At 42.1% G+C, this 11,056-nt stretch overlaps 1 pseudogene; it reads right to left on the bottom strand.

Annotated features, from left to right (window-relative positions):
• Positions 1-7,275: 7,275 nt before the first annotated feature.
• LOC125998861 (ATM interactor-like) lies at positions 7,276-9,889 on the bottom strand (annotated as a pseudogene).
• Between the last annotated feature and the right edge of the window lie 1,167 nt (positions 9,890-11,056).

The following is an 11,056-nucleotide window of genomic DNA, read 5'->3' as shown; positions in this document are numbered from 1 at the left end:
TATTAGAGCTGTCACTTGTTGGTGTCTGAGCAGTATTAAGGATGCCCCGATGGGATTTGTTTCTTGTAGCTATTGGAATAACTGTGTCGTTTCTATGTCTGGGATTCAGGGTTCAAGGCTGGACGGTTGGTGTCTAATCACCTGGGGTCTAAGGTGGGTCCACGGAACATATTTTCAAGGTGGGAGATGCCACTGTATTGTAGACAAGTCTGAGTTCTTATCCCTAGTAGGAAGAGCTCGTTTTTATAGTAAGATTTTCCCCCTTTTTAGTGTGTCTTTGCAGGGAGAAATGGTGCTACATTATATTGCTGATGCATTTGGGGTGGAAAGAGAGAAAAACAGAAACAGGTCTCACCCCCCAAAAAAGATAAAAATAGAAATAAAATATATGTGCTCACATATATATAATGAAGAAAAAAGATTTAAAGAATGAAATAAAAAAGTAATTAAAGGAACAAGGTGATGCAAGAGACTAACTTACATTTGAAGCAAAGCAGTTAAAGAGGTAGTGTAATACAGGACTTGTACTTATGATGAAAGTGTAGGTTTCCCCATTGTCTTTTGAGATTTTCTTGTGGTGTGTGGGTTCCCAGGCGCCCTTTCATCACACACCCTGACCTTCTTGAGATAGGTAAAATATTTTTGGCAGGGGGGGTCTTGGGAAGAGTTCTTGCCTTGGGGATCCTTTTAGAGCTACATCTGGTTTCAAGTAACAGTCCAATTTAGGAGGAGTTGGTAAGAAGGGCCAAACAGCATGAGTCAGCAAGGGAGTTGGTTGCCTTTTCTTGCCGGGGACGAGGTGTGGGTTGACTGGGTGTCCCTTCACTTGGGTGCTGGGTACTGTTTCATTGGGGTAGGAGGTCAGTCTTGATGCCTAATGGATTAAGAACTGAGGGTGAAGAGTTTTAATAAGGTGGAAATCTGGATGGGGTTGAGGGGTGTATGGATAGTCTAATTTCCAAAAGGGGGGAAAGGGGAAAGTATATGGAAGGGGCAGGAAAGAAGAAAAGAGAAAATAAATTTAAAAAAAGGAAGAAAATAGTGAGAAGAGAGGAGAAAAGAGCAAGGGAATGCTAGTTTGCTTGGATGTGTTCGATGAGTAGAGCCTGTAGTATAAGTCTGTAGGTCACAGTTGCTTCTTCAGTGGTCTGGCGGGTCACGTGCTTCAAGTCCTAAAAGAAGGTATAATCTAGAGATAAAGGGTATGTTAAAGAGTTTTATCGGGATACTCTCATAACGCAAGCTGGGTATGGTATCTCGTGTGACTGATGCCCGAGATGCTATCTTAATTTGTCCACCCTTTGTATCTAAGAACGCCTGTGGACAGAAAATCTGAGAAGTTATTTTAAATATAGTAAGATTAAGGCATTAAAATATATTTTTATGAGATGCTTCCATTGGAGTCAGCAATTTCCCATGGTATTCTTTACCTGTAATTCTGTATAAGATCCCTAAGGGATTATTGTGGGCCTTTGTAGTAGAAGGCTGATTAAATACCTGTTCTCTCTATGCTGCTGTTTCTGCTGTTGCTGGTTTATTTGTGGTATAATGTGTAGTCAAGAGTTTGTGTTATTTCTCTTTCATGTGTTTTGGGTACTGCTCCCTGGTATATGTTGACTGTTACAGTGTGTGGAGTTTATAACCTGTTAAACCCTGTTATTTGATTGTTGAGTATTAGTTGTATATAAGGTGTATGTCCTAGGTGCTTCATAATAGTGCTATCATTCTGTGTTTATCTTTTGTCTTCTGGCTTGCTTTGTTTAACATAGTATGTTCTATGTCTATTCAAGTTGCTGCAAAGTCTGTGATTGTATCATTTCTGACTGCCATGTAGTATTCCATTGTGTACATTGTGTATAGATACCACATCCTTTTTTTGGGGGGTTTGGGCCACACCCAGCGGTGCTCAGGGGTTACTCCTGGCTGTCTGCTCAGAAATAGCTCCTGGCAGGCACGGGGGACCATATGGGACACCGGGATTCGAACCAACCACCTTTGGTCCTGGATTGGCTGCTTGCAAGGCAAACGCCGCTGTGTTATCTCTCCGGGCCCTAGATACCACATCTTAATGATCCATTCATTTGTTGTTGGACATCGAGGTTGGTTCCAAGACTTGGCTATTATACTGAGTGCTGAGATAAATAGTGGGGTGCACACATAATTTGGGATGAATGTCCTTCCAACTTGGGGGTAGATACCTAGGAGAGCAATTGCTGGGTCAAATGGCAGCTCAATTCTGAGTTCTTTGAGCACTGTCCAGATTGCTCTCCATAGGTGTTGGACTAGGGGGCATTCCTACCAGCAGTGGATGAGAGTGCCTTTCATACTGCATCCCCACCAACAGAAATTGTTTCCATTATTTTTGATGTGAACCATCCTCACTGGTGTAAGGTGGTACTTCATTGTTGTCTTGATTTGGATTCCTCTGATGATAAGTGAAGGTGAGCATGTTTTCATGTGTTTTTTGGCCATCCTTCTGTCTTCCTCAGAGAAGTGTCCATTTATTTCATCTCCCCATTTTTCTATGGCTTTCTGAGTGCTTTGTATATTCTGGATATCAGCACTTTATCTGACGTTTTGAGTGCAAAGAAATTTTCCCATTCAGTTAACTGTCTTCTTGTGTTAAGTAGGGTTTCTTTCGCCATGCAGAAGCTTTTTAGTTTGATGTAGTCCCATTTGTTCATGTTTGATGCTAAAGTTCTTGCTATTGGTGCTCCATCCTCGAAGATCTTTTTGATATATAGGTCTTCGAGTGTTCTGCCTATTTTATCCTCAATGAAATTTATAGATTTAGGTCTGATTGCAAGTCTTTGATCCATTTTGAGTTGACATTTTTTAAATAAATTTTTATTGTAATAGAAGTTTGAGTTGATTTTGTATAAGGAGTGAGGTATGGGTCAATTTTGAATTTCTTACATGTGGTTTTCCAGTTGTTCCAACACCATTTGTTGAAGAGACTTTCTTTGTTCCATTTAAAGTTCTTGGTTTGTCAAATATTAGCTGCCTGTATATCTGGGGGTTTGTGTCTGGAAACTCTGTTCTGACCCACTGGTCTCAGGTTCTGTCTTTGTTCCAGTACCATGCTGTTTCGATCACTATGGCTTTATAGTATAGTTTCAGGTAGGTAAAAAGATGCCACCCAGCTTCTTCTTTTTCAATATGTGTTTGGCTATCCTGGGTCTTTTGTGGTTTCAGATGAATTTTGTGATTGATCTAATTCTTTAAAGAATGATGTCTGAATTTGGATAGGGATTGCATTAAATCTATTCAGGGGTCCTCAAACTTTTTAAACAGGGGGCCAGTTCACTGTTTCTCAGACCATTGGAGGGTTTGACTATAGTAAAAACAAAACTTATGAACGAATTCTTATGCATACTGCATATATCTTATTTTGCAATGAAGAAACAAAACAGATACAAATACAATATGTGGCCTGCGGGCCATAGTTTGAGGACCACTGAGTAGTAGTTTGGGTAGAATAGTCATTTTGGCTATGTTAATTCTACGTACCCATGAGCATGTGATATTCTTCCATTTCTTTAGATCCTCTTTAGTTTCTTTCTGAAGTGTTTTGAAGTTTCTCTGGTATAGGTCCTTCACTTCCCTTGTAAGGTTGATCTCTAGGTACGTGATATTTTTGATACTATTTTAAATGAAATTGTATTTTTAATCTCTCCTCAACTTTGTTATTTGTATAGAGAAACGCTACTGTATTTTGTGTATTGACTTTGTATCCAGCCACTTTGCTGTATTGGTTAATTATTTCTAGGAGTTTTATCATGGACTTTTTAGGGTTTTTGATGTATATCATCATGTCGTCTGCAAATAGAGATAGTTTGAGTTCCTCTTTCCCAATTTGGATTCGTTTGTTTCCCTTCTCTTGTCAGATTGCTATTGCTAGGACTTCTAATGTTATATTTAATAAGAGTGGAGAGGGTGGACAGCCTTGCCTAATTCCTGACCTTAGTGGAAATGCTTCTAGTTTTTCGCCATTAAGGATAACGTTGGCTGTGGGCTTTTCATAGATAGCTGTTACTATCTTGAGGAAGGTTCCTTCTAACCTTATTTTGCTGAGTGTCCTCAACATGAAAGGGTGTTGGATTTTGTAAAACACCTTCTCTGCATCAATTGATATGATCATGTGTTTTTTGTCTTTCTTGTTGTTGATGTGATGTATGATGTTGATTGATTTGCACATGTTGAACCAACCTTAGATTCCTGAAATAAAACCCACTTGGTCATAGTGTATGATCATTTTGATGAAGTGTTGGATTCGGTTTGCTAAGATTTTGTTGAGTATCTTTGTATCTATGTTCTTTAGTGAGATTGGTCTGTAGTTTTCTTTCTTGGTGGTGTCTTTACCATCTTTGGGAATGAGTGTGATATTAGCCTCATAAAAGGAGTTGGGGAGGGTTCCTGTTTTTTTGATGGTTTGGAAGAGTTTATGGAAAAGTGGTAGTAAGTCTTCCTGAAATGTTTGATAGAATTCACCTATAAATCCATCTGGGCCTGGACTTTGTTATTAGGGAGTTTCTTAATTACATCTTCAATTTTCTCTGAGGAGATTGGTCTGTTTAGGCTTTCTAGGTCTCCCTTTTCCAGTCTTGGAAGATGGTATTTTTCCAGGAATCTGTCTAATTCTACTGGGTTCTCTAGTCTAATTGACTATAGTTATTCATAATATGATTTCATGATATGTTGTATTTCTTGGGGTTCTGTTGTAATCTCTCCCCTTTTGTTTGTGATCCTATTGATTTGGGTGTTTTCCCTCTTTTTTTTGGTGAGTTTTGCGAGTGGTTTGTCTATCTTGTTTATTTTTTCGAAAATCCAACTTCTGGTCTCATTGAATTTTTGTATTGTTTTCTTAGTTTCTATGTTGTTTATTCCTGCTCTAGCTTATATTATTTCTTGCCTTCTCATTGTGGTTGGGTTTCTTTGCTGCTGCTGTTCCAATTCCTTGAGATGATCCTTTAAGCTGTTGATTTTGTCATTTTCCTCTTTCTTGACATAGGCCTGTATTGCTATAAGTTTCTCCCTAATTACTGCTTTTGCTGTGTCCCACAAATTTTGACAAGTGGTCTCTTCATTATCGTTGGTCTCAGGAAATCTTTTTATTTCTTCCTTGAGTTGCTCTTTGATCCAGCTGTTGTTGAGCAGCATGTTGTTTAATCTCCAGGTATTAGTTTTTCTCCATTGCTTCTTCTTGCAGTCAATTTTTACCTCTGTTGTATAGTGATCTGATGTGCTTCTAATAATCTTTATATTTGTGGTATTATATAGGTTAGATTTGTATCCTAGTAATTGGTCTTTTCTGGAGAAGGTTCCATGTGGGCTTGAGAAGAATGTGTATGCTGCTTTCTGAGGATGGAGGGTCCTATATAAGTCTATTAGCCCTAGATCTAATTTTTTATTTAGGGCTCTTAATTCTTTGCTGTTTTTCTGTTTGGTAGATCTGTCCAGTGGTGATAGTGGGATATTGAGATCTCCTACTATTACACATTTCCCTTCATGTGTTTCTCCAGGTTTGCAAGCAGTTGCTTCACCTATTTTGCTGGCTCTACATTAAGTGCATAAATATTGACCAGGGTTAGTACTTCTTGATCTAGTGTTCCCCTGATCAGTACATAGTGACCCTCTTTGTCCCTGATCACTTTCTTGAGGTTGAATGCAATTTGGTCTGATATAAGAATGGCTGTTCCTGCTCTTTTTTGTTTTCCATTAGCCTGAATAATTACTTTCCATCCTTTTATTCTAAGCCTGTGCTTGTCCTGTAGTTGCAGGTGTGTTTCTTGCAGTCAGCAAGGAAGGGATTTTTGTATTGTATTTTTGTGCTCCTAGAGTATATTCCTAGGAGTAATATAGCTGGATTGTATGAGAGCTCAATTTCCAGTTTTTGGAGGAATCTCCATATTGCTTTCCATAAAGGTTTTACTAGACAGCATTCCTACCAACAGTGAATAAGAGTTTATTTCTCCCCACATCCCCGCCAGCACTGCTTGTTCTCATTCTTTGTAATGTGTGCCATTCTCTGTGGTGTAAAATTGTACCTCATAGTTGTTTTGATTTGCATCTCCCTGATGATTAGTGATGTGGAGCATTTTTTCATGTGCCTTTTGGCCATTTGTATTTCTTCTTTATCAAAGTGTCTGTCCATTTCTTCTCCCCATTTTTTGATGGGATTAGATGTTTTTTGAGGGACCATATGGGATGTTGGGGGATTGAACCGTGATCCATCATAGGCTATCCCTGGCAAGGCAGATGCCTTACTACTTCACATCACTGCTCCAGCCCAGAATTTTTTCTTTTTTATTTTTACTAAAGAACAAGACTGTACTGTACTTTTGCCCTATAAAGCTTGTTAAGAGTGGTAAGTAATAAAAATTTTGGGGTGGGGGAAATGTTCTTATTAAAAAAGAAAAATAACTATTTAGAGCAACAGTTTATTGTTGCTCTAAACAAATATGGCCTATGGGACACTTCAGTGTTCAACTCAAGGTATGAAACAATTCACTACTGGTCTGTTTGGGGGGCACTTGATTATAATATATGCTCTCGGGATCAGTCTACACCAAATGCTTGCTGCTACCGCTTTAAGCATGAAGATTTCAGCTACACAGCTCCTGGGAAAGAAGTATGATGTATGCATAGATGTAACAGTACTGGTCTGTGGAGCAGGGATGACACTAGTTGCATTCGTGCTGTCTGCATAGATCAAGAGAGCTGCAGTCTTTACTGTGTCTTCACATCAGATCAATGAGGGCATAGTAGATGGAGGAACTGGTAAGCATGAATCTTAGACCCAGCTGAGCATTGCGTGGAGCCTCGCTGGTCATAACTGGTAGGAAGGAGCAGGTTCTAACAGGAACAACCCACAGTATCACAGTATTGGTGCTCCTATAGAAGGGAAGCATATTGCAAGTGGCTGGGAATGTCTGGAAAAACCAAGAGAGATGAACCCCAGTCGCTGGACCAGCTGAGTAATTACAGATGAAAAATATGTATTTTTGAAGATGGGAAGATAGCTGTTAAAAGACAAATACAAGCAACACCCTTCCCCCAAAGAAAAACCCCACAAAACCAAACAAATCAAAACCAGGTTTTAGATGAACATAGTATATTTTATAATATACTTACATTTACTTACACACAGAACTCTGATCACAAATACGAAAAGACAACCATCACAAGTGCTTGTGTCATGCTTTTAACACTGGGGTCCCAGTTTCCTGAGGAAATCTCTGGTGCTATCTCATGGGAGGACACTCCACTCAGACGTTAAGGACAGAATTCAATTCTGCACGTCTGGGTCTCCACAGAGCTGAACTGTAACTCCATGGTGTTCCAGGCCAAATCAGCTAAGAGGTCATCCATGGCTGTCTGTGTTTCATTGATGGTGAAAAACAAGCTGCCCAGAGCTTCAAAGCCCGACCTCATGGTTTGCATCTCAGCACTGCTCAGTTGCACTTTGCTTTCGAGTGTGGGGAGGCTCTTGGTGGTGGTTGTGGCCAGCCCTTCCTTCTGTGTCTCCGTGTCTGAGGAGTCAGTGCTCACAAAGAAGTTGGAGTGCTTAAGGAGGCTACTCAGCTGTAGGTGGGGGCTGCTGTCTAGAAGAAATTGAGGTCTGTGTCTGGGTGTTGAACATCTCCAGGCCCAGGAAGTTGGAATGAGGCCAGCAGCCATAAGACGAGGGGAAGGGTCAGCCAATTAAAAGTCCATCTGAGTGTGATATCCAGAGACTCCAGGACAGGCTCGGGGGCTATGTTACAGAGACCAATGGTCAATGGTGGGGTTCTGGGCTGGCTCTTGGGGAGCTGGCTGTCAGGGCCAGCATTCACTTCCAACAAAAGATTCCAGTTGTCGAGGGGCTGAGCAGGAAGGTTGCTTGGCAGGATGTTTTCCAAATTGCTGAATAAATCCATGGTTTGGGTCTGATTTTCTGTCATGTTCTGGGAAGGTAGGATACTTTGGGGGCAATGAAGTTCAGAAAGGGTGTGGGTTTCCCCACCTCTTGACCTAAAGCCTTGGCCTGGTTCTGAGGTAACAAGTCTTGAGCAACCAAGCTACTGCTACTGATGGTGGCCGGAGAGACATCACAGGGTAAAGGGACAGTTGCAAACAGGTCTCCACACATTACATCCTGGTACATGTGGGTGCGCCTATTCATTGTCATTGTCGGATTCTGTAGTGTCTGAGTTTCTCGGGAGATCCCTGTGGCCAGGAAAGAAACATTGAGAAACGCATCTGTCTGAGCAGCAATAGTGGTCATTGCCTTAGTGCTGGGCACCAGAGTCTGAGTGTGGACACTAATGGGGAGGGAGATTTGGGAGGCAAATGTCAGGTAAGTCTGAGAGCAGGAGGACAAGGAGGTGTTAGGGCTGGCCAATGAAGAGAAGGGAGCAGGTGCTGGGCAGCACGAACACCTCTGTCTGGAAGTTGGCTGAGGAAGAAACACTGCTCTTCTGACACATGGGGCCCAGGTCCTGGGCTGGATTAGATGCCACTTTGCCCAAGTTCACCTAAATGCCCGTACTGATGGATTCAACCACCATTGTACTGATGGATTCAACCACCATGGGAGCCACAAATTTGGAAATAGGGGACTGTTTTTGAGGGTGCAGGCCTCAGAGTCCAAGCCGCGAATCAATGTTCCTATGGACCAGAGCAGAAAGTGCAGGGTCCCAGGGGCCGAGGCCTGGGGCTCCACACCCAGCGCCACGGGTGAGACTGAGGAGTCTTCTGTGGGCACCAACACAGGCACTGAGGAGAACTGCATCACCACGAGATTCACCAGGGTTTTGGCAGGAGCAACTTCGGAGGGTAGCTCTGGGCTGTAGGAACAGGCAGCTAATCCAAGGCTGGGGCTTCCAAAGGAGTCACCAACTTTAACATCAGCAGCATCAAGTTCTCGAGAGTCTGCTCCAGTGACTGACTGGCTGGTCAAGGAATCCTCAGTCTGACTGGCCAGCTTCTGTCTGTACAGACAACTTTCCAATTTCCTTCTCTTGCTGGGCGGGTCCCTGTACTCTGCAGGGGTCTCGGCCTGATCTCGGTATACGTGGGACTGGATGACAGTTCAGATGACATAGGGGCAGCTAGAGGTACACTGGAAGTTCTTGCCACAGTCCTCAGTGTGGCGCTTCAGGTTCCACTAGGTGCCCTAGCAGTTGCCACACTTAGTGCATTTGTGCTTCTTCTCTGTATACATTTTCATAAAGTGCTGCCTTTATTTTTGTTTTTTTTTTTAATAATAAATTTTATTTTGACCAAAGTGGGTTACAAATCCTTCATAGTAATATTTTAGGTACATAGTGACATTGAATCAGGGGCATTCCCACCACCAATGTTGTCCTCCCTCCACCCCTGTTCCCAGCATGCATCCCATATCCCTCTCCTTTATTCCCTGGGCTGCTAGTATAAGTGGTTCCCTCTGCTGCTTTACGAAAGAAAACTGAGAGAAGCGTCTGACTGGCCCCCGAGGGCACCCTTCGTTTGGGAAGCAGTAGAATTTTGGGACCGTTTTCAAAACTTTTCTGGTTGTCGGATTTTCAATGCCGGTGGCTCTTGACCAGGTGCATGTTGAGCGCGGGACTGTTGGGCAGGATCTTGCCACAGCCTCGCATGGTGCACAAGATGTTGATATGCACCTCCCGGGACAGCTCGCTTACCATCGGCTGCACTAGCTCCCGCACGGCCAGCGGCGGACCCGCGGGTAGTTGCCTAGTGGGCGCGGCCCTGGCCAACTGCCGCTCAATCGTCCGGGGGATCCCCACTGGTCCTAAGCGGCAGCAGCGGCTACTCCCCTCCGCCCAGCCGCTGGCCGGGCAGGGCGCCAGAAAAGCTGCGGCCTCCTCCCCCACACACACACACGCACCACCTCAGCAACCGCCATCGGATCCTGCCTCCCAGCAGATTTTTTTAAAACAGCAGATAGCAAGAGTTAATTATTGATTTTAATGTTTAATTAATGAAATACCACAAACCTAGATTCATTATTTGTGGCAGCCAACATATAGGTCTGGTATATCAATAGAACTAAGCTATCATTCAGCCATGGGAAGGTTAAGTTTGCTATTTCAAACTTTGTAAGGAACAGTTTTTCCAATATGATTTTAACCCATTTATTGCAGATTTAAAGATTCTGTTATCTGTACTAGTAAATGTTTAGCTCACTTGGGAAATCAGATTTTGTTTTTATCTCATGTTATTACTTTAATATACTACTAGATTCAGAGTTAAAAATTTGCTGAGAGTTTGATGTTAAAAAGATGTTGAATTTTAGTCATACAATGAAGGCTTGTTTTTTAATGACTTTTAAAAAAGGAAGTAATACTGAATTATAAAATTATATTAATTTCAACCTGTTACAGGGTGTTTTAGTAGATCAGTTAAGAACCAGCTCAAGAATGTTTCATTATACATTATACAATCTCTTATTATAAAATTTCTTAATTAACCATTCTTTTTCTGTATTCATTATATGTTCTCAGAAGAATCCATGTTATCTTTATATTATACTGCTCTTTTCTGCTAATCATGAGTTAATATATAAAAAACAATGAATGACCAAAATATGTACTGAGTTACTGGTCAGAGCTCATACACCTAAGGCTGGCAAATTGCAAGACAATGACACCACATAGTGAGAACCCAAACCTCAGTTCAGGGAGCAAGACACAGGAGAACATATATAGAAGACATAAAACATGGCAGGTGGGTGGCTAGGTAGGCTATAGACAGTTGGGTAGGCAAGAGATTGATTCATAAATCACTAGTGTCCAGGTAACTAGCTTGCTATTCATTCACATGAAGCCTGAGTGGGGACTTCAGGCACAGCCCCATGGTGAATATTGGAGAGGAAGAATGGTATCCAGGCAACCAAGAGAAAGCATTAAATCCTCAGCAATTCAAAGAACTCCCCATCCCCCAACCCACACTGTGCTTTTGATAACATATGCAGGCTAGTCTGGCCCTGCCCTCCACATGACCACATTTCTTCTGACCTCCAACCCTAGCACATCTGGGAAGAACACTGGGGCTCACTTCCTGTGAGACTCCC

Source organism: Suncus etruscus, chromosome X, assembly GCF_024139225.1.
Source record: "Suncus etruscus isolate mSunEtr1 chromosome X, mSunEtr1.pri.cur, whole genome shotgun sequence".
NCBI lineage: Eukaryota > Metazoa > Chordata > Mammalia > Eulipotyphla > Soricidae > Suncus > Suncus etruscus.
This window is presented reverse-complemented; position numbering and strand designations above follow the sequence as displayed.